The sequence below is a fragment of the Amblyraja radiata genome, chromosome 16 (assembly GCF_010909765.2).
Source record: "Amblyraja radiata isolate CabotCenter1 chromosome 16, sAmbRad1.1.pri, whole genome shotgun sequence".
NCBI classification, from domain to species: Eukaryota; Metazoa; Chordata; class Chondrichthyes; order Rajiformes; family Rajidae; genus Amblyraja; species Amblyraja radiata.
The window spans coordinates 42,145,243-42,167,297 of NC_045971.1; the positions used below are offsets into that span (position 1 = coordinate 42,145,243).

Here is a 22,055-nt window from a genome sequence, read left to right on the forward strand (position 1 = left end):
GTGGCGAGGAAATCCCAACGGCCAAGGCAGCGGGGCGATGTTGTCCGAGGAGCGCTGGCCTTCCTTCCTCCCCACCTCGCCCTCCTTCTCTCTCTCTCTCTCTTGTACCCCCCCCCCTTATCCTGGGACCCCTCCTCTCCATCCCACACTAATCCCCATTCCTGCCTCTATTCAGTCCTCACTGACATCCCCTGTGCTCCCCTCCCCATCTCCCCCCCCCAATCTATTCATCCTGCGCTATCACCCTATCCACCTCGCATTAATTCTCCTGCTACACCCCCCCCCATCCATCCTACACTGGTTCCCCAATTCACCCTGTACTTACCCCTTTCCCATCCATCCTGCACTTCTCCTCCATCCATCCTGTACTGATCCCCCATCCATCCTGTACTAATCCACGCATTCATCCCGTACTGACCCACCCTCCATTGACCCGGCACCATCCCCTCATTCATCCTGTAGTGATCCCTCATTCATCCTGCACAGACCCTCTGATCCACACTGTATTGACCCCCCGCCCCCATTCATCCTGCACTGATCTCTCCCCTCCCCCCCCCCCATCCATCCTGTACTGATTCTCCCATTCAAGAAGAATGGGGGGGAACAGTCTGAAGAAGGGTCTCGACCCGAAACGTTGCCTATTTCCTTCACCATAGATGCTGCCTCACCCACTGAGTTTCTCCAGCACTTTTGTCTACCCCCCATCGATCCCGTACTGAAGCCCCCGGTTCAACACCACTGACATCCCCCATGCTCTCCCCTCACAATTTTACCTACTCCAACCAACACGTACTAATTCACCTTCCTCAATCCATCCATTCTGCACCGACTGCCTTCTAATCTTCCCCCCCCCCCCCCCCCCCCCCGCCATCTATCCACCCCGCACTGATTCACACACACCCCCCTCCCTGACCCTATTGTCCTGGAAATCTCTTCTGAGCGAACATTGACTATGTTTGATAACGGAATGCAATCAAATGTGTTTTCCCAATGTTATTATTTGTTTTAATCCATAAAGATGGATTCATTATATTGTGAACACGTGAAACATTAAAACCGCAGTGTTCGATTGTTACTGCTACCGTTGACACGTTATTACAGAATTCATTTTAACAGCAAATCAATGCTCTTAATATGGAGTATCAGTACTGTTATTTAATGAGCAACATTCACAACTATATGACACAGGTTGATCATACGCTGAATAATCCAACCACATTTTTGTTTGGAAGTGGAAAGAACTAATAGAAATTGCATTCATTGCAACGTGTAAAAAGAGTTGAGATACTGTCTTATAATGTTGCTGCATGTCATTGTGGGATATATCATGTCTTGATTGTTGAATGTTTAGTTTGTGATTTTATTTGAAGCAGAAATAACATGTGAATGCTTCATTGAGTATAATTCCGACTGGTAACTACGCACTTCGTCCGAGCACATTATCGCACGCGTCATGCAAGCCATCTTAAATGACCACCTAAACTTTCATTTGGCAACCAAAAAAGTGGCCAAGTTTGCCCAGCTGGCAACAGGGAAAAAAAGTTAAGCGAGAGACTTGGGAGTTCAGAACCAGGGGCCACAGTTTAAGAATAAGGAGAAAGCCATTTAGAACGGAGATGAGGAAACACTTTTTTCTCACAGAGAGTTGTGAGTCTGTGGATTTCTCTGCCTCAGAGGGCGGTGGAGGCAGGTTCTCTGGATGCTTTCAAGAGAGAGCCAGATAGGGCTTTTAAAAATAGCCAGGGGATATGGGGAGAAGGCAGGAATGCGGTACTGATTGGGGATGATCAGCCATGATCACATTGAATGGCGGTGCAGGTTCGAAGGGCCAAATTGACCTCCATCCTTGCCTCTTCCCCCTCTCTGATCATAAGCTTATACGGTTCACCATCCCTTCTCCGACACCTCGCCCCCGCTTCCTCCGAGAAATCACCAGTAATCTAAAATCCATTGATCCCCACCATCTCTCTGACCTGCTCTCCACCACACTCCTCCTGGACTCAACCCATATCTCACCTGATGATCTCACAAACCATCTCAACTCCACCTTGTCTACCTCCCTCAACACTCTGGCCCCCCTCAAAACAAGAACCATAACTTTCAACACATCTTCACCCTGGTACACACCTGCACTTCGTAAACTGAAACAGACTGGTCGCCGACTTGAACGACTCACAAAGAAATCATCTCTCACAGTCCACCTTGAAGCTTACAAACTCCACCTCACTGACGACAAAGATGCCCTCATTGCTGCAAAATCTGCCTACCTCTCCTCCATATTCACCGATCCCTGCCTAAACCACAGAACCCTCTTCTCCACAGTGGGCAACCTCCTCAAGCCTCGAGCCAACACTCTCCCTACCTCTACTCTGGTTCTCTCCAACTCATTCCTCCTTCAGAGCCTTCAGAGACCCTTCTTCAGAGTCAGGGGAGGGAATTGAGAGATATGAAAAGGTACATAGAAAAAAATGAATAAACGCTATGCAAAAAGACAAATCAAAGCCAGCAATGATGATCAAGGATAGTTGGAGCCCACAATGGTCCATTGTTGGCTGTGGAGAAGGTGATAACGAGTGATAGAAACAGTAAAACTCAGCAGGGCGACAATGAAACTAGTATGACAAGTAGGGTGGGGGAAGGATGAAGACGGGATGCAAGGGTTATTTGAGAAATCGCTGGTTTGTAAGCTGCCCAAGCAAAATATGAGATGCTTTTCTTCCAATTAGCGTTTCGCCTCACTGACAGTGGAAGACGCCCAGGACAGGACAGAAAGATCAGTAAGGGAAAGGGATGGGGAGTTAAAAGTATTTAGCAACCAAGAGATCGCATAGAGCAAGACTGAGAGAAGATATTCAACGAAACGATCGACGATATGTAGGAGTCCACACCTAGAACAGTGGATACAGTCGATGAGGCTGGTGGAGGTGGAAGTAAATCCCTGCCTCATTTGAAAGGACTGAGGTTTCATCTCCAGCTGTTATAGGGGAATGTACCTGGGAAGGGGGTGGTGTGAGTGGGAATGGATGAGTTAAGGGCCTGTCCCACGAGCATTCGACCTGCATGCGGCAAACGCGACCAAACCGGAAGCGGGGACCGCGCGGGGGTCGAGTGATCCCCGTACAGGGCCGGTCCCACCAGCATGCTCCTGCATGCGGCGAGCGCGACCAAACTAGAAGCGGGGGCCGCGTGGAGGTCGAGTGAGTGACGTGAAGTTCAAGCGAAGTCCGCGCGTGACTTACGGCGCCAAGATGCTGCGTACGGCGTCGAGACGCTGTGCACGCCCGACAGGCCGTTGCAGCGTGGAATTTTTGAACACGGCCAGTTTTTCAGAGCCCCGCGTGATGTCGGGACCAGCTCCGCTCAACTATATACGGCTCCGGCGATCGAAGTGGGACCGGCCCCGCGAGGCCGTACGGCTCGAGCGACCACGTTAGGTCGCGCTTGCCGCATGGAGTCGCATGCTCGTGGGACAGGCCCTTTAGACCTTGTCCTGCACCTCTCTTCTAGCTTTCTCTCCTGCCCCACCACAATCAGTCTAAAGAATGGTCCCGGCACGAAACGGGACAATTCTATCCATGTTCTGCAGAGATGCTGCCTGACCCGCTAAGTTACTCTGTCGTGTCGGTGGGGGCACTGCAAGCCGGCGCCCTGTCAGCAGCGTGTCTGTTTTTTTCCCAACATTTTTTGTTTTTTTTAGTATGTTTTAAAGTATGTTTTTTATGTTTTTTTGTGTGGGGGGGCAAGGGGGAAACCGTTTTGGTCGCCTCCTCCATGGAGAGGCGACTTTTTCCAGGTTGCCTCCCCCGTGGCCTAACAACGAGGATCGGGCGGCCTTTCCCGGAGACGCGTCCGGGGCTCCAGCGGCGGGCACAGCGTGGACTCTCGGCGTGGAGCAAGCGAGCCCTCGCTGGAGGGGAGCGCTCCGTTTCGCTGGCCCGCGGTAGCCGGCAGCCCTGAAGTCTGCAGAGTTTCAGCTGGTGCGGTGTCCGCAGCCCTGGATCCCTCGTGGGGGACCCGGGAGAAGAAGGAGCTTCCACCGCCAGCCCGCGGCCAATTTCTACCGCGGACCCGGCGTGGACTTACCATCACCCCTAGAGGGGAGCTTCGACCGCCGGGTCTGCGGTCTGCGGTGCTTCTGGCTGTGGCGGCCTACACCAACCTAAAGCCGCGGTCTCCGGTGGGGTAGAGCCGATCCTGGACTGACTCTGGACTCTGGTCCCGACCACGGGGGGAAATGGAGGAGGACTGGCCAAATTTTGTACCTACCACCACAGTGATGAATGCTGTGGTGGATGTTTGTGTCACATTTTTATTGTGTATTGTGTGTTCTTTCTCATTGTACCGCTGCTGACAAATTAATTTCACTTGCATGTGCAATGTGACGAATAAAATGTATTGTATTGTATTGTAATACTTTGTTGTTCTCCAATTTTGTCTTAACCTGCTGAATATTTCCAGCATTTTCTGATTTACTTTATCTTGCCTTCTTTTCTGCAAATAACTCCCTTAGTCATTTAGTACTTTAACCTTGCCAGGAAATTGTAAAAGGAGAATATTTTGATCATTCATCTGCCTTCTCTTTAATTATAATTTATTTTGCTATATACTGTGCCCTCAATAATGTTTGGGACAAAGACCCATCATTTATTTATTTGTCTTTGTACACCACAATTTGAGATTTGTAATAGAAAAAAAATCACATGTGGTTAAAGAGCTTTCTGTCTCTCCCTTCGGGGGAATGCGACTTTTTGTCGTATCCCCCTTCTCTTCCCCCGTCTGCGCTGAGGCCTAATGGCGGAGCTGGCGGCCTCCAACCTGCGACCGACCTCGAGGGTCCGGAGGTAGAGCCAGCCAGGACTCACCAACGCGAGGCTGGCCGTCTTCGAGCTGTGGCGACGTCCGGGTAGCGGCACGACTCGGCGCTCCGGTGAGGGTGGACGGTGCGGAGCTGAGACACTCCTGTGCGGCCGGCACGGCTACCGGCTGGAAGGTGCTTCCGTGGGGGCAGCCCGGTGCGGGGCTGAGACGCTGCCTTGTGGGCGGACCGGCTACTGGCTGGAAGGTGCTCCCGTGTGAGCAGCCCGGTGCGGGGCTGAGACGCTGCCTTGTGGGCGGCCCGGAGCGGAGATGGTGCTACGGCGGCTGAGGCGGCGGCGACCTGGATCCTGGGCTCGGCCGCGGGCCGGTGGAGGACAATGTCGGGAGCTCGCAGGTCACAGGCTGGTGCCTGTTTTCCGGAGCACCCGTTGCAACAGCTGCGGGCAGCTTCGACCACCCCCCGGGCCGCCATCGCCCGGTGGGGTATCGCCTCGGCGCAGAGGGAGAAGAGGAGGGAAGAGACAGTAACTCTAAGACTTTTGCCTCCATCACAGTGAGGAGGTGTTTGGTGAACTCACTGTGGTGGATGTTAATTTGTGTTTATTGTGTTTTGTTATTATTACATGTATGGCTGCAGGCAACAGCATTTCGTTCAGACCGAAAGGTCTGAATGACAAATAAAGGATTCATTCAAGTGCACGTCAGATTTTATTAAAGGCCATTTTTATACATTTTGGTTTCACCATGTAGAAATTACGGCTGTGTTTATACATAGTCCCCCCATTTCAGGGCACCATAATGTATGGGACACATGGCTTCACAGGCATTTGTAATTGCTCAGGTGTGTTTAATTGCCTCCTCAATGCAGGTACAAGAGTGCTCTCAGCGCCTAGTCTTTCCTCCAGTCTTTCCATCACCTTTGGAAACTCTTATTGCTGTTTATCAACATGAGGACCAGTGTTGTATCAATGAAAGTCAAATAAGCCGTTACGAGACTGAGAAACAAGAATAAAAGTGTTAGAGATATCAGCCAAACCTTATGCTTACCAAAATCAACTATTTGGAACATCATTAAGAAGAGAGCACTGGTGAGCTTGCTAATCGCAAAGGGACTGGCAGGCCAAGGAAGACCTCCACAGCCGATGACAGAAAAATTCTCTCTTATAAAGAAAAATCCCCAAACACCTGTTCGACAGATCAGAAACATTCTTCAGGAGTCAGGCAAGAATTTGTCAAAGACCACTGTCCGCAGAAGACTTCATGAACAGAAATACAGAGGCCACACTGCAAGATGCAAACCACTGGTTAGATGCAAAAATAGGATGGCCAGATTACAGTTTGCCAAGACGTACTTAAAAGAGTAACCACAGTTCTGGAAAAAGGTCTTCTGAACAGCTGAGACGAAGATTAACTTATATCAGAGTGATGGCAAGAGCAAGGTATAGAGGAGAGAATGAACTGCCCAAGATCCAAAGCATACCACTTCATCTGTGAAACACGGTGGTGGGGGTGTTATGGCCTGGGCATATATGGCTGCTGTGAAGGTACTGGCTCACTTATCTTTGATGATACAACTGCTGATGGTAGTAGCATAATGAATTCTGAAGTGTATAGACACATCCTATCTGCTCAAGTTCAAACAAATGCCTAAAATCTCATTGGCTGGCATCCTACAGCAAGACAATGATCTCAAAACTACTGCTAAAGCAACAACGGAGTTTTTCAAAGCTAATAAATGGTCAATTCTTGAGTGGCCTAGTCAATCACCCCATCTGAACCCAATTAAGAATGCCTTTTATATGCTGAAGAGAAACTGAAGGGTACTAGCCGCCAAAACAAGCATAAGCAAAAGATGGTTGTAATACAAGCCTGGCAGAGCATCACCAGAGAAGACACCTCGCAAATGGTGATGTCCATGAATTGCAGATGTCAAGCAGTCATTGCATGCAAAGGATATGCAACAAAATACTAAACAGGACAACTTTCATTTTCATGACACTGCTGTGTCCCAAACATTATGGTGCCCTGAAATGGGGGGGGGCTACGTGTAAACACTGCTGTAATTTCTACATGGTGAAACCAAAATGTCCTTTATTAAAATCTGACAATGTGTACTTTAACCACATGTGATTTTTTCTATTACAAATCTCAAATTGTGGAGTACAGATGCAAATAAATAAATGATGGGTCTTTGTCCCAAACATTAGGGAGGGCACTGTATGTGCACACAAAATATCTTGTGTTTCATTTTTTGGGGTATATTTTCTATTAATGATCTTTCACAATTTTCTGAACTTTACCAATTCTGTGTGAATACTAATTCTCGTTGACTGGTATGAATCTGAAATTTATCATAATTTTCTGTTTCATTGGAGTTGTGACCTTTTATCAATTAGTGAGCCGTGGCCTTCTGTGGACAAGGTATATGATGCAAAGTTTTAAGATAATTCATCTCTGAAGCAAGCTCGTCACTCAGTTACAGTTCTTCCAAAAGATTTCCATAACTAGCCACTTGGGTTTGGATCAGATTTCATTGTGCTGGAATGACAGGTGCTGACTGAAATACTGGATACCTGATGCAAGTGTTTATTTCAAAAGAAAAGGCACAAGATAAATTTAGTCCATATTTATTTAAAAATAACCTGGTAAAGCAGAAGAGATGTGATGGTTACCTTTTGTTCTATAGTTTATGAACTCTTATGTTCTCAGGCCCCACATTAAATGAACATGTTAAAGGAAAGAAACATCAAAAACTTCTGAGTGTGAGGAATACGAGGAAATCGCAGCAAGAGAAGAGCGTGTTTGTGAGTGGTTTCCAAAAAGGCACGTCCAATTTGGAGATCACAGATTACTTTCAGAACTTTGGCCCAGTTGCAAGTGTGATAATGGACAAAGACAAAGTAAGTCAAAAATGGAGATAATTTCAGTATGATCTAAATTATTCTAACAATTGGTGGTATATGGAAAGAGCTGCCAGGTGAGGTAGCTGAGGCAGGGACTATCCCAATGTTTAAGAAACAGTTAGACAAGTACATGGATAGGACATGTTTGGAGGGATATGGGTCAAACACAGGCAGGTGGGACTCGTATAGCTGGGACATGTTGGCTGGTGTGGGCAAGTTGGGCTGAAGGACCTGTTTCCACACTAATGGAGCAGATTCCACATTTGGAGGGAAAATAAGTGCTATATAAAATGAAAAAAATCTTATGCGTTTTTGCTACCAAAGAAAACTTAATTGTTCAGAGTGTCAGTTGTGGAAATGTGAATTAGAATAAAACTATAATACTGCAGGTATTGAAAAGATTTGGATATTTTGACTATTATTTTCGCCCGTAATCATCATAAATTTAAAGAGTGAAAAAACACCAAAGGGTTTTGAAATATCTGCCATGGACAGGAAAGGTGATGTCCATGAATTGCAGATTTCAAGCAGTCATTACAAAGGATATGCTACAAAATACTAAACATGACTACTTTCATTTACGTGACATTGCTGTGTCCCAAACATTATGGTGCCCTGAAATGGGAGGACTATGTATAAACACTGCTGTAATTTCTACACGGTGAAACCAAAATGTATAAAAATGGCCTTTATTAAAATCTGACAATGTGCACTTTAACCACATGTGATTTTTTTTCTATTGCAAATCTCAAATTGTGGGGTACAGAGGCAAATAAATAAATGATGGGTCTATGTCCCAAACATTATGGAGGGCACTGTATAAGTGTGGCAAATATTGGTGGGATATTGGGAGAGAAAAAAAAAGAAGAATCTTAAGAGATATAAATGGTCTGATAAAGCAATCTTCCTTATGTGTAGGAAGGAATTAGATTCTGGTTTAAACTGAAGATAGACACAAGCTGGACAAAATCAGTGGGTTAGGCAGCATCTCTGGAGAAAACGAGCAGGTGACGTTTCAGGTCTAGATGCTGCCTAACCCGCTGAGTTACTCCAGATTTTTGTGTCTATCTTCCTTACCTCTGCTACAGATACAACTCCATGCTGTAGTTGAACCCATTTCTTTGACAGCTGCTCTCACCTTGAAAATTTCCTTTCTGAGCCACAAGAGGGATTCTTCTTGGCTTCAGCTGTGACCCAACAACCCTTTCCCTATTTTGTTCTGCTAGATGACGCCTTCTATTTAAGAATTTTGTAATTGAAGTTACACAAAACCACTGATTTGAATGTAATTTATTAACCTATTGGAAAAGTTTGTGATTTATCAACAGTGCAATAGTTTTCTTAGGCAGGAATTATATGCAATTGTTGAGATGGAAAGTGATAAAGAAGTGGAAAAAGTGTTTATCCCACGGCACTCCATAAACGGTCAGAAACTACGAGTGAAGCGCAGAGAGTATAAGGAATTCAAATATTCCGAAGAAAAAGCAGGATCCTGGGGAAAAGCAGTTCATCGATTTTGAAGAATTGTCTCAGGCTCTCTGCCAAGCAATTGATGTAAGTATTGCTCTGAGTAGATGTGTAAATCTTTGGAATATAATATTTTTGGATTATAATGCATGAATTGGAATGCATGACCCTACCCCCCCCCCAATTTCCCCATTGTTCTTTACCTGGCCAGATTGACGAAGGAAAGGAAATTTGAAAGGCACGATTTGAAATTTATTTCATCTGATTAAGAAAAAGGTGGTTTGAATAGTTTCCTGGTTGGAAAGAAGAAAATGTATTTAAAAGGGTTTTTCAAATTGTAGTTTTTAATATGGTAAAATAGTAGCAACTACTCTGGGCACACTCCTCATCTGCTGCATAACAGTGCTGTTGGGTTGCTGTGTGGAACATAGCCATATTCCAAATGAAACCAGGCATTTAATCATTTTGTGAAATATGTAGTCGAAAATTTAGATGCTAGATGGGGTCGCGTCTGTCAATATATTCAATTCTTTGCTGTATTCCCCATGCATGGTGGAACTCAAATTTACTGAGATTTATGGTAGAAAAATCTCAATATTTGCCAGTGAAATTTGGTCAGTTCATTATTTCCAATTTGATTTTGTGCTCAATATTGTTCTGTCCACCAATATTACCAGGTATTAAAGAGTTATCTTCTTTGCAAAACAAGTAACAAGCAAAATTAAACAGATATAGGTAATCCGTTCATCTGAGCTTAATCTCACTTTTTATCTTTTGTGTCGACTTCTCAATCCCATTGTTTAAAAGGGGATTTAGGGCTGCAGGAAAGAAAGGTAAATTCATTTTATTTGTATATCTGTTTTATGTTTTTAATGAATACTGTGATTTCACATTTTTAAAAGCTGAAGCAGCTATCATTTTAATTTTTTTCAATTACATTTTAACGGTTAGACCTTTCATCAACCTATATCCAAATTTGTTAGCAGATAATCTTGTATATAGAACATGGAACAGGCCCTTCAGCATACTATGCCTGTGCTGAACATGATGTCAAGCTAAACTAATCTCACCTGCCTGCACATTATCCATATCCCTCCTTTCACTGCATATCCATATGCCTATCTAAATGCCTCTTAAATGACATTATAACTGGCACGTTATGGAGTGAAGTTAAAAGCACAGCTTACCCCTCTGCAGTCTACTGACTTTGGGACATCTGCACTGCAGTGGTGAATTTCTCATGAAAAAAGTTACAGAGAAGCTTCATGAAGATGTTGCTAGGACCCAAGGGTATAGGGAGAGATTGGGCAGGTTAGGACTTTATTCCTAGCATAGAGGTTGAGGGGGTCATCATATATTGATGTATAAAATCTTAATAAGTAGAATGTACAGTGTCTTCTTCACAGGGTAGAGGAATTATGAACGAGAGGGCATAGAGGGGAAGATTTAATAGGAACCTGTGGAGCAACTTTTTAACACAAAGGTTGGTGGGTATATGGAACAAGCTGTCAGAGGAAATAGTTTGTTCAGGTGGAGTAATAACATTTAGAGGACATTTTTACAGGTGCATGTATAGGGAAGATTTAGAGGGCTTTGAGCCAAATGCGGGCAAATGGGACTAGCTTAGAAACATGCCCTTCGACCCACCGGGCCGTGCCGACCAGCGATCTCTGCACATTAACACTATCCCACACACACTAGGAATAATTTACATTTATACCAAGCCAAGTTACCTACATACCTGTATGTCTTTGGAGTGTGGTAGGAAACCGAAGATCTCGGAGGAAACCCACGGGGAGAACGTACAAATTCCGTACAGACAGACCCGTAATCGGGATCGATCCCAGGTCTCCGGCACTGCAAGTGCTGTAAGGCAGCAGCTCTTAACGCTGCACCACCGTGCCTGCGGCATCTTTATGGGCATGGACGATTTGGACCGAAGAATCTGTTTCTATGCTGTACATTTGGATAAAACGGAACAATTCTTTTTTTTTTTGATTTCTTTCAAATCTAATAAATAAAATGTTGCTCTTTGCAAGGCATTTGGTCAGTTAGTGACTGGAGCCAGGAACAAAGTTGGTTTTACAAATTTTCAAATCAGGAAATACACTACAAAATATAACAAAAAAACAGTAATCAATAGGGTTTAAATAGCAAAATATGAAAATAAATGAAAGGTAATAATAATAATAATGGATGGGATTTATATAGCGCCTTTCTAATACTCAAGGCGCTTTACATCGCATTATTCATTCACTCCTCAGTCACACTCGGTGGTGGTAAGCTACTTCTGTAGCCACAGCTGCCCTGGGGCAGACTGACGGAAGCGTGGCTGCCAATCTGTGCCTACGGCCCCTCCGACCACCACCAATCACTCACACACATTCACACACATTCAAAAATAACATTCTTGTTTTCACTTAATTTCCAATGAAGATTCTTTTGCAGAACATCTCAATCTGCTTTGCATGAATGAACAAATCTTCCCATGACTCCGGTAATCCGGAGGAGGCTCTGTCCTGAACGGCTGCCTGTCCTGCAGCTGTCCGTTTTTTCCCCTTCTTTTTTATTATTTTTAGTTTGTTAAGTGTACAGTCAGGGGGTCTAAATCTTTTATGGTGGGGGGGAAGGGGGAAACTGCTTTTCTAAGTCCCTACCTGGTCGGAGGGGTTGCCTTCCTCCGAGCAGCGTCTTCGACCTGTCCTCGCGGCCTACCAGCGGGTCCTGGAGCGACGTTTCCCTGAGGGGACCTGGCCAGAACATCGGCTTTGGTGGCGGCGCAGAACGTCGGCATTGGCGGCGGTGCAGAACATCGGCTTTGGCGGCGGCGCAGCGCTGGAGCTCTGTCGTGGAGCGGGCGATGCCTTTCCTGGGTCGCCGCGCTGGAACTCCAGTATGCTTGGTACCGCCGAGGAAAACATCGTGGAGCCGCGGTTCTGCGGAGCGGCCAGCTGCGACGTTGAACTTACATCTCGCCGAGATCACCAGTGTGCGGAGCTCCGTCTGGCGTGGTCTGTTGGCTTGGAAGCCGCAGGCTCCGGTGGGAAGGCGGCCGTTCCTGGCACCCCAAGCTGCTGGGGGTTCTCCCGACGCAAGGAGTACCATCACCCAGCGAGAACATCGGGCGCCGTGGCGGTGACTGTGGAGGCCTCAATAGGCCCGACTATGGGTGGACAAGAGGATGGGGACTGGACTTTGTGCCTTCCCCCACAGTGGGAATCACTGTGGGGGGATGTTTTGGTGTTGAATTTCTTTATGAATACTGTGTTGTATTTTTATTAGTGTGCTGCAAGGACATCAGAATTTCCCCTGAATAAGGGGATTAATAAAGTAATCAATCAATCAAAGTGGACAGGGATTTTTGTTTTAAATCCACTGACTAAAGAGAAACCTATTCAGCCATCACATTGAGATAAATTATTTACTCATAGAGTCATACAGCACGGAAACAGGCCCTTTGACCCAACTTGTCTGTGCCGGCCAATATGCCGCTTCTAACCTAGTCCTCGCCCATATCCCTCTAAACCTTTCCTATCCATGTACCTGTCCAAATGCCTTTCAGATGCTTTAATACTACCTACCTCAACTATTTCAGGGAGCTTGTTCCATATACCCACACCTACTTTATTTTCTATATAAAATTGAAGTTATTGATTTATATTCTTGTTCAGAATAAAAACAACAATACATTGTGTAACAGGTTGATGAACAATTGAAGAAGTTGTTGGAGATTTTTGAGTTTACAGACAATGAAAGAATGCTTAGGAAACTGATTGTGTCGTTATTACAGGAGGTCTTTTCAGAATTCTTTCCAGGTAAGTGCTCTATTTATCTTTATTTTTGCCTGATCTGTAATAATTATTTTGTACTATGGATGTGGATCAAAGTGGCGAACATTAATGCTCCTTGTTCAATTTGTATGTTAAGAACAACGAGTTAAGACCAACATAAATTATTCCCCACAATGGGGAAAGATTGGGGAAGGGAAAGTGGAAAAAGCACGGGAAAAGAACGGGGGGGGGGGGGGGGGGGAAGAGAAAGGTTTTGGAGGGAGTCCTGAAAGAAAGGGAAATAAAATGTAAGGAAGAAGGGACTGAGAGGAGAAGTGTGGGTAGAGTAAAATTCATCTGATATTATATCCATTTTCCGATATAATTTTTCTTACCTGATATTTAACCTACAAAAATGGAGACCAGGGTTGGTTCCAAGTTGATTAATTCCTGGATGCAGAGGACTTGACGCACGGAGCCGCTCAATCCATCTGGAAGACATCCGTCACTTCCGGTATATGTTATTAATGCTAGAAACGCGTACTTTCCTACTTGTTAAAAACCGCGAAAATGTTGAATTTTTGTACTGAAAATAATTGTGGGAGTCGGGGTAAGTGTGAGAGACATGTACCCAACTTTAGAATTCCAAAAGTGAAGCGAAATGAAGGTATAGAGAAGCGAGAGCTGAAGGGACAACAGCAGCTAAAGTGCTTGGCCGAGCAGATATCGGAAATTGAAAATATTGGGAATTATCGCGTTTGCTCACTGCATTTCATCAAGTAAGGCATTATTTGTGTTTTTTCTTGATTCCTTTGGTATCTAAAAATTCTCAGAAGTGATAAATCTGGCTGTAATTTTTTCTTCAGATGCGTTTTCATTTTGTATGTAAAAACCCACTTGGGAACCATGGGCGTTTAAAAAAATTACAGCCAGATTGATCACTTCTGAAACTTTTTAGATGCCAAAGGAATCAAGAAAAAACAGAAATAATGCCTTAGTTGATGAAATGCAGTGAGCAAACGGCCAATGTTCACCAAGCACTCTGGCTGTTGTCCCTTCAGCTCTCGCTTCTATCTACCGTCATTTCTCCTCACTTTTGGAATTCTGAAGTAGGCTAAATGTCTCACACGCTTATCCCGATTTCCATAATTATTTACAGCGCAAAAATTGACAATTTCAGCGGGTTTTAACGGGCCCACTACGCTGGAAACAATGGTAAATGCCTACCTGCAGTTCATCGCGTGTAATCCATTTGGAGTAGCGTAGCAACAGTACGGGTAATGGGTCGTGACCCGACTGCCGTGAAACCTCCCTATACTTGATTTGGCTCTTAGATTTGAATATAGCTTGGGTGACTCTACCTGGTATCAACACCAAGTGTTCAGTGCACTGAGCCCCAATGTGCAAAGTTGTTCTTAGTCTGCCAACAATGCGAATTGGCATTAATCTTAGATGAACATTTGATGCATGTGATTTTTATACACTGCATGCTCAATGTTATACCTGATTAAGGTTGGTTTTTACTACGGCAGCTCATAGACATGCTCATTTTTCAATGAACACTTAAAGTGAGGAGATTCTTATACCAGCAGGGATAAATTGAAACCAAGTTTTCTGGATTGAAAATATGATTTAACCATTCACACGGTACAATGTATTTGCCAAGGATTACTTCAGTTGGTAGAGTTTATTTCATTCACACGGTGCTTAATTTTAGTTTTTTCTGAAGGATTTTCTTTCTATAAAATGTATAGCTAGAACATGCAGTATAATGTGGATAAATGTGAGGTTATCCACTTTGGTGGTAAAAACAGGAAAGCAGACTATTATCTAAATGGTGGCCGATTAGGAAAAGGGGAGATGCAGCGAGACCTGGGTGTCATGGTACACCAGCCATTGAAAGTAGGCATGCAGCAGGCAGTGAAGAAAGCGAATGGTATGTTAGCTTTCATAGCAAAAGGATTTGAGTATAGGAGCAGGGAGGTTCTACTGCAGTTGTACAGGGTCTTGGTGAGACCACACCTGGAGTATTGCGTACAGTTTTGGTCTCCAAATCTGAGGAAGGACATTATAGCCATAGAGGGAGTGCAGAGAAGGTTCACCAGACTGATTCCTGGGATGTCAGGACTTTCATATGAAGAAAGACTGGATAGACTTGGCTTATACTATCTAGAATTTAGGAGATTGAGAGGGGATCTTATAGAAATGTACAAAATTCTTAAGGGGTTGGACAGGCTAGATGCAGGAAGATTGTTCCCGATGTTGGGGAAGTCCAGGACAAGGGGTCACAGCTTAAGGATAAGGGGGAAATCCTTTAGGACCGAGATGAGAAGAAACTTTTTCACACAGAGAGTGGTGAATCTCTGGAACTCTCTGCCACAGAGGGTAGTTGAGGCCAGTTCATTGGCTATATTTAAGAGGGAGTTAGATGTGGCCCTTGTGGCTAAAGGGATCAGGGGGTATGGAGAGAAGGCAGGTACGGGATACTGAGTTGGATGATCAGCCATGATCATATTGAATGGCGGTGCAGGCTCGAAGGGCCGAATGGCCTACTCCTGCACCTATTTTCTATGTATCTATGTAACATGAGAACCTAACAGCAAGTGACCTATTGCGTTTTTATACTTAGGTTGTAAAATCTTGCCCTTTGGGTCATCAGTGAATGCGTTCGATATCCATGGCTGTGACATGGATCTCTTCCTGGATCTTGAAAATACAAAGACTTACCAGGCGAATGCAAATGCCGCAGTTGAAACTGAGGTATATTTTACCTTTCTTCTTTGAGGAATCTGGTAGTATTTGACCAGTGTTCAAAAACACAGGATTAGAATTTATTGTGCACATTCCATTCCAGTTATTGTGTACATTCCATATTTAATCCTTTTAAACGTGGTTACCCAAAAGAGTATTGCCCCAAAAGCACACCATCGCCTCTACTAAGCACACCATCGCCTCTACTAAGCGCACTATCGCCTCTACTAAGCACATCATCGCCTCTACTAAGCACACCATCGCCTCTACTAAGCACATCAACGCCTCTACTAAGCACACCATCGCCTCTACTAAGCACACCATCGCCTCTACTAAGCACACCATCGCCTCTACTAAGCACACCATCGCCTCTACTAAGCACATCAACGCCTCTACTTCCTTAGAAGGCTTAGGAAGTTCGACATGTCCCCTACTAGTTTTTCCTCCTAAGGGTGGCGCCGTTGAGTATGGCTGCCCCGACTGCAGCTGTTCGTCCTTTCATGCTTTCTTTTATTTTTAGTTCATCAAAAAGTTTTGTTTTGGAGGTCTTATAGTCTTTTTTATGTGGGGGATGGGGGGGGGGGGAGGTGAAGGGGGAAACTGTTTTTCTCAGTCACTACCTGGTCGAAGATGCGTCTGTCCTCCGAGCCGCATCTTTGCCCCCTCCTCGCGGCCTACCATCTGAATTAGCACGGCCTTTCCTGCCGGAGACCGACCAGAGCTTCAGCTTCAGCAGCGGCGCAGCACTGAAGTACCACCACGGAGCGGGACAATGCCATACCGGGGCCGCCGAGTTGGAGCTCCGGAGTGCTGGGACTGCCGACTTAAACACCGTGGAGCTGTGGTCTGCAGAGCTTCCAGCCACGGGCGGCGCTGACTTTAATATCACGAAGTCCTGGGATCTTTCGCCGACGATTGCCGTGTTGGAGCTCCGCCCAGCTCGGCCTGTGGACTTTGGAAGCCGCGGTCTCCAGTAGGAAGTGCCCGATCGGAACTCCAACCTGCTGAGAGTGATCTTCCATCATCCGGCGAGAGGGCCTGAGCATCAGGGCGCCGTTGCGGCGACTGTGGAGGCCTCAATAGGCCGTGATCACGGGTGAACATAGAGGAGGATAACTGATCTTTTGTTGCCTTCTCTCACAGTGGGAAACGTTGATTCCGCTGTGTGGGAATGTTCGTGTTAAATTGTATTGTGTATTGTGTTCTTTTTATTTGTATGGCTGTATGGCAACCCAAATCTCGCCGTACCAATTGGTACAGTGACAATAAATGTAAACTTAAACTTGAACTTGAACAACTCTCACCAACTTCCACAGATGCACCACAGAAAACATTTTATCAGGATGCATTACAGCCTGGTTTGGGAACAGCTCCATCCAAGACCGCAAGCGAATTGTGGCCACAGCCCAGACCATCACACAAACCAACCTCCCTTCTATTCACTCCATTTATAACTCGCGCTGCCTCGACAAGGCCAGCAGCATAATCACGGACGAGTCGCAGCCTGGCCACTCCCTCTTTCCCTCTCCCATCAGGCAAAATATATAGAAGTGAGAAAACGCACACCTCCAGATTCAGGGACAGTTTCTTCCCAGCTGTTATCAGGCAACTGAATCATCCTACCACAACCAGAGAGCAGTGCTGAACTACTGTATACTTACAGTGTTGAATCAACTTACTTCAATCAACTGGTGACCCTCCGACTATCCTTAATCAGACTTTACTTTGCACTAAACGTTATTTCCTTATCATGCATCTCTACACTGTTAATGGCTCAATTGTAATCATGTATTGTTTTTCTGCTGACTGGATCGCACGCAACAAAAGCATTTCACTACCTCGGTACATGTGACAATAAACTAAACTAAACTAAAGAGTCTTAATGTTTTCAATTTGAACTGACAATGAAGAAACATTGCAGAAATTAGTGATTCTAAGAAAAAGATATGTTTGAATATTTTACAAATGTAATTCAGATGAAGTATGGCTAGTTGTTCCACTGAGGAAAAGAAATGGAATTTTAATAGTAAGCCCTGCTGTTCCAAATATGAGTCCAATAAAATAAATCGCAATATCAATGTTGCAGAAAAGATACTGTTGCAATACCTTCCTTTTTGTAAAAGTTTTCTGAATTATAATTTCCTGAGTAAAGCTGTTTTGAAATTAAACTGATTTTCACTTGTAGAAAGTGTCACTTAATCGAGAGACAAATGTTACTAGATTTTTTATGTGGTTACTTCATCATAATTCTGCTGTAACCCTTTGATTCAATTAATCAGAACAGGAGTAACCATAATAAATTTATATGCTGAGGCAATAGATTCTAGACGCATTTGCTCTGGAGTCAAAACTTGGGATTTCTCCAATGGTTTTAACTGTTTCATCGCTTGCTAAATATTAATATATTTCAGCCACAAAAGTTCTAAAAAATGAGAAACCCTGGTAGAAGGCCAAAGAGTATGATTTGAGAATTAATAAGACTTACAGAATCAATCCAAATAACGTGTTTTATCTTGTTGCAGAGGGATACAGATATTAAATGGAAAACTCAGTCTGAGAGCGAATCTGAAGAGTCGATCTTGTCTGACATTGACCTGAAAACCTCAACAACGCCTGAAATACTTGAACTTGTAGCTACTGTTTTGCAGAAGTGTGTTCCAGGTGTTCACAAAGTTCAAGCTGTCACCACTGCCAGGCTTCCTGTGGTGAAATTTATTCATAAGGAATCAGGCTTGCAAGGAGACATCTCTATTAATAATAGATATTCTACGTAATAAGCTCCTTATTTATGTTTATAAAGTCTGGACAGCATGTTTTTTTCTACCGTAAAGAGTTTATATTCCTCCACTTTAATCTTTAAGTGTGGGGAATAGGTATAAGATTCTTATACCTTTTCTGCAGCCAGTTTGGCCTACATTTTAATTTCTTCCCCATTTCCCTTTTTGAGAGCTTGTTCTTGAGCACCACCTTCTGTTCCTAATAGCGTGTTGCCAATGGCCAATTCACAACCACTGCATTTCTCATCTTCATTCTAATTAATATTCCAAATTCTCAAAATCCACCTTGATTTCCATGCTACCATTCTATCTCGAATCTCTTGTCATGCTATGAACTTCTATTATGTCTAACTGATTAAGACGAGTAAAGGAGTTGAGATGTCATTTAACACCTGTACAATCAGCTGGTAAGGCCACATTTGGAGTTTTCTGTACAATTCTGGTTGCCCTGATATTGGGAGGATGTCATTAAGCTAGAAAGGGTGTAAAGAATATTGATGACAATATTACTGGAAGGTTCGCTATAAAAGAGGAGACTGGACAGGCTGGGTGTTTTTTCCCTGCAGTATAGGAGGCTCAGGTTTATAAACGAATGAAGAACATAGGTAAGCAAATAGCCATAGTCCTTTAGCCATAAATAAAATAAAGCTAAAAAAGACACAATAGTGCTGGAGTAACTCAGTGGGGCAGGCAGCATCTCTGGAAAATGTATCCATTCTTCACACATCCATGTTCTCCAGAGATGCTGCTTGACCTGCTGAGTTACATTAGCACTTTGTGTCTTTTTTTTGTAAATTGTCATCTGCAGATTCTTGTGTTTCCAAAATAAAGCGAAAGCGTTACAAAACCAAATGTTTTAATGGCTTGAAACTAAGAATGATTGATAATGTTGTATTTTCTGGGTTGGCTGTACGTAACACAATGTTTCTTCAGTTATGTGCCTCATTTGATCCAAGAGTGAGACCTCTGGTTTATGCGATTCGCCACTGGGCAAAACTGAAGCATTTGGTTGGTAAGATGGTTACATTTGGCTGCAATTCTGGTGCACGTAGCTTTGAGACCATGGAGCATTCATTTACGCAGGGTTAATAACTGGAGGATGATGATGAATGCATATTTATACCAATTGAAAGAACCTCCAAAGTTATTATTATGTAACTGCTTGTTTACCTATCCAACAATATTGAAATGTTATTGGGTGATCTATTTTCATCTCCATGTTGGGTAAAAAAGGCCTATTGATATTTAGCAAAATACTAAGTGCTGGAAGAACTCAGCAGATCAGGCAACATCTGTGGCGCAAAATGGAATCCGTCCATTTCTCTCCACTGACCCACTGAATTCCTCCGTTAGTTTGTGTTTTGCTCAAGATTTCAGCATCTGCAGCTCCTGTTAGCTCTGTATAATATTTAGTTAGAAACTTGTTTTTTCAAATTGTTTTTATCTTTTAAATCTTATTCAATTTCTCTGAGAGAGAGAGAGATGCTAACATTATTTTACATTGGCTCTGAAATTTACCGTGTGAATATTAGTTAAGCAATGTCATTTCAACGGAGAGGAATAATTGCATGACAAATAAATAAATTACATGCAATTTTAAAACTGTGTTAATTTAAATGTAATTAATTGATTTTGATAACCACTCAGTGTTCTAATTTGTTTTAAATTGTGCAATTTTTTAATAAATACTTAAAATATTTGTTTGCATCAGAAGTTTAACAGCCAGTAAGCCTGAAGAACTGAGTTAGCTGTCTGTCAAAGCAATTCTGTGGACATAGTTTTCCCTATACCTCCAGAGATGTTACCTGACCCTATAAGTTATTCCAGCACTTTGATGTTTTGAGACGGCACAATGGCGCAGCGGGAGAGTTTCTGCCTTAAAGTGCCAGAGACCCGGGCTTGATCATGACTAGGGGCGCTGTCTGTACAGAATGTTCACCTTCTCCCTGTGACTGCATGCAAACTGTTTGGGTAATAATCAGTTCTCAGGAATGGAACCCTGTTGTAACCTGGGAGGCCCTTAATCAATCTTAATTCTTGATGCATGCTGGTAAACAGCAGGATGTCAAAAGTGACCTTGTTTAATACTGGGTCAGGGCAGGATCAAGTTTGTTTTAAAGAAAGAACTGCAGATGCTGGTTAAAATCGCAGGTAGACACAAAGTGCTGGAGTAACTCAGCAGGTAAGGCAGCATCTTTACTGCCTTATGGGTGACGTTTCGGGTCGAGACCCTTCTTCGGACTGATATCAGGGGAGAGGGTGGGACAAAGATAGAATGTAGGCAGAGACAGTAGGAATGGTGGGAGAACTGGGAAGGGGGAGAGGTGGAGGGAGAAAGCAAGGGCTATCTGGTTAGAAGTCAATGTTCATACCGTGTAAACTACCTAAGTGAAATATGAGGTGCTGTTCCTCCAATTTGTCCTCCCATTCCCAATCTGACCTTTCTGTCTGGGGGCCTCCTCCATTGTCAGAGTGAGGCCCCCAGACAGCACCTCATATTTTGCTTGGGTAATTTACACCCCAGCAGTATGAACGTTGACTTCTAACTTCAGATAGTCCTTGCTTTCTCCCTCCATCCCCTCCCCCTTCCCAGTTCTCCCACCAGTCCTACTGTCTCAGCCTACATTCTATCGTTGTCCCGCCCCCTCCCCTAACATCAGTCTGCAGAAGGGTCTCGACCCGAAACATCGCCCATTCCTTCTCTCCAGGGATGGTGTCTCGACCCGAAACGTCGCCCATTCCTTCTCTCCAGGGATGAGTTACTTCAGCATTTTGTGTCTACCTCAGGTGTGGTCTATATGACTTTAGTGAATTAGTTCATCACTGTGTACCTCTTACAGACGATTATAGGTAATGTAACATGGCTGAAATTACCATTTAGTCATTTGTTGTCCTTTTCTTCAAATAAGAATGACTATCCTCCTGAATTCTTGAAACATTTTCCATTCACTTTTCAGTACATTTTTTTTAAATGTTAAATTTCTAAATAGTACAAATGTCTTGTCAGGTTTCGCTGACTTAACTCCCGTTAAGGGAATTGAAATCGGACACATCGTTGCAGGGAAGAACTACTTAAAAACCTGAAAGTTAGCTTGGGTCAGTCGAGGACTGACATATTAATGTAAAATTAGAAATGTGTAATAACTATAATTGCTGCATTAATGTTATGATAACATTTTCAGCAAAAATGACTCCAAATGACTAGTGACAAATTTTAGATTCAATTTGTATTCTTAAGTTAGATTTGTTTTAAATATTAACATTCTGGCTGCTTTTACCTGTTTCACTTGTGCTTGGACAAAAATGTTTGTGCTTATCTGACCACCTGATTTATGTTTTGCTTTTGCTTCAGGAAATCCTTTTGGAGGGGGATCATTGATGAATAATTATGCAGTTACTCTCTTAGTGGTGTTCTTCCTTCAGAATAGAACACCTCCAATTCTTCCCACTGTGAACCATTTAAAAGAGCATGCAGGTTTGATATACAAAGACACGGGATCAAAACTACTAAAGGAAGATATGAACAGAATTTGACTGGTAGTGTGATATTTACAGTAACTGATGGGGTT

The 22,055-nt window shown here is 43.8% G+C and overlaps 1 protein-coding gene and 1 pseudogene across 1 annotated transcript in view; both read left to right on the forward strand.

The window, feature by feature from the left end:
- Positions 1-22,055, forward strand: part of LOC116982168 (zinc finger protein 239-like) — a 1,102,810-nt gene that overhangs the window by 404,509 nt on the left and 676,246 nt on the right. The gene's annotated exons all lie outside the window — the stretch shown is intronic.
- The window catches only part of LOC116982279, a 45,030-nt pseudogene that overhangs the window by 16,592 nt on the left and 6,383 nt on the right, over positions 1-22,055 (forward strand).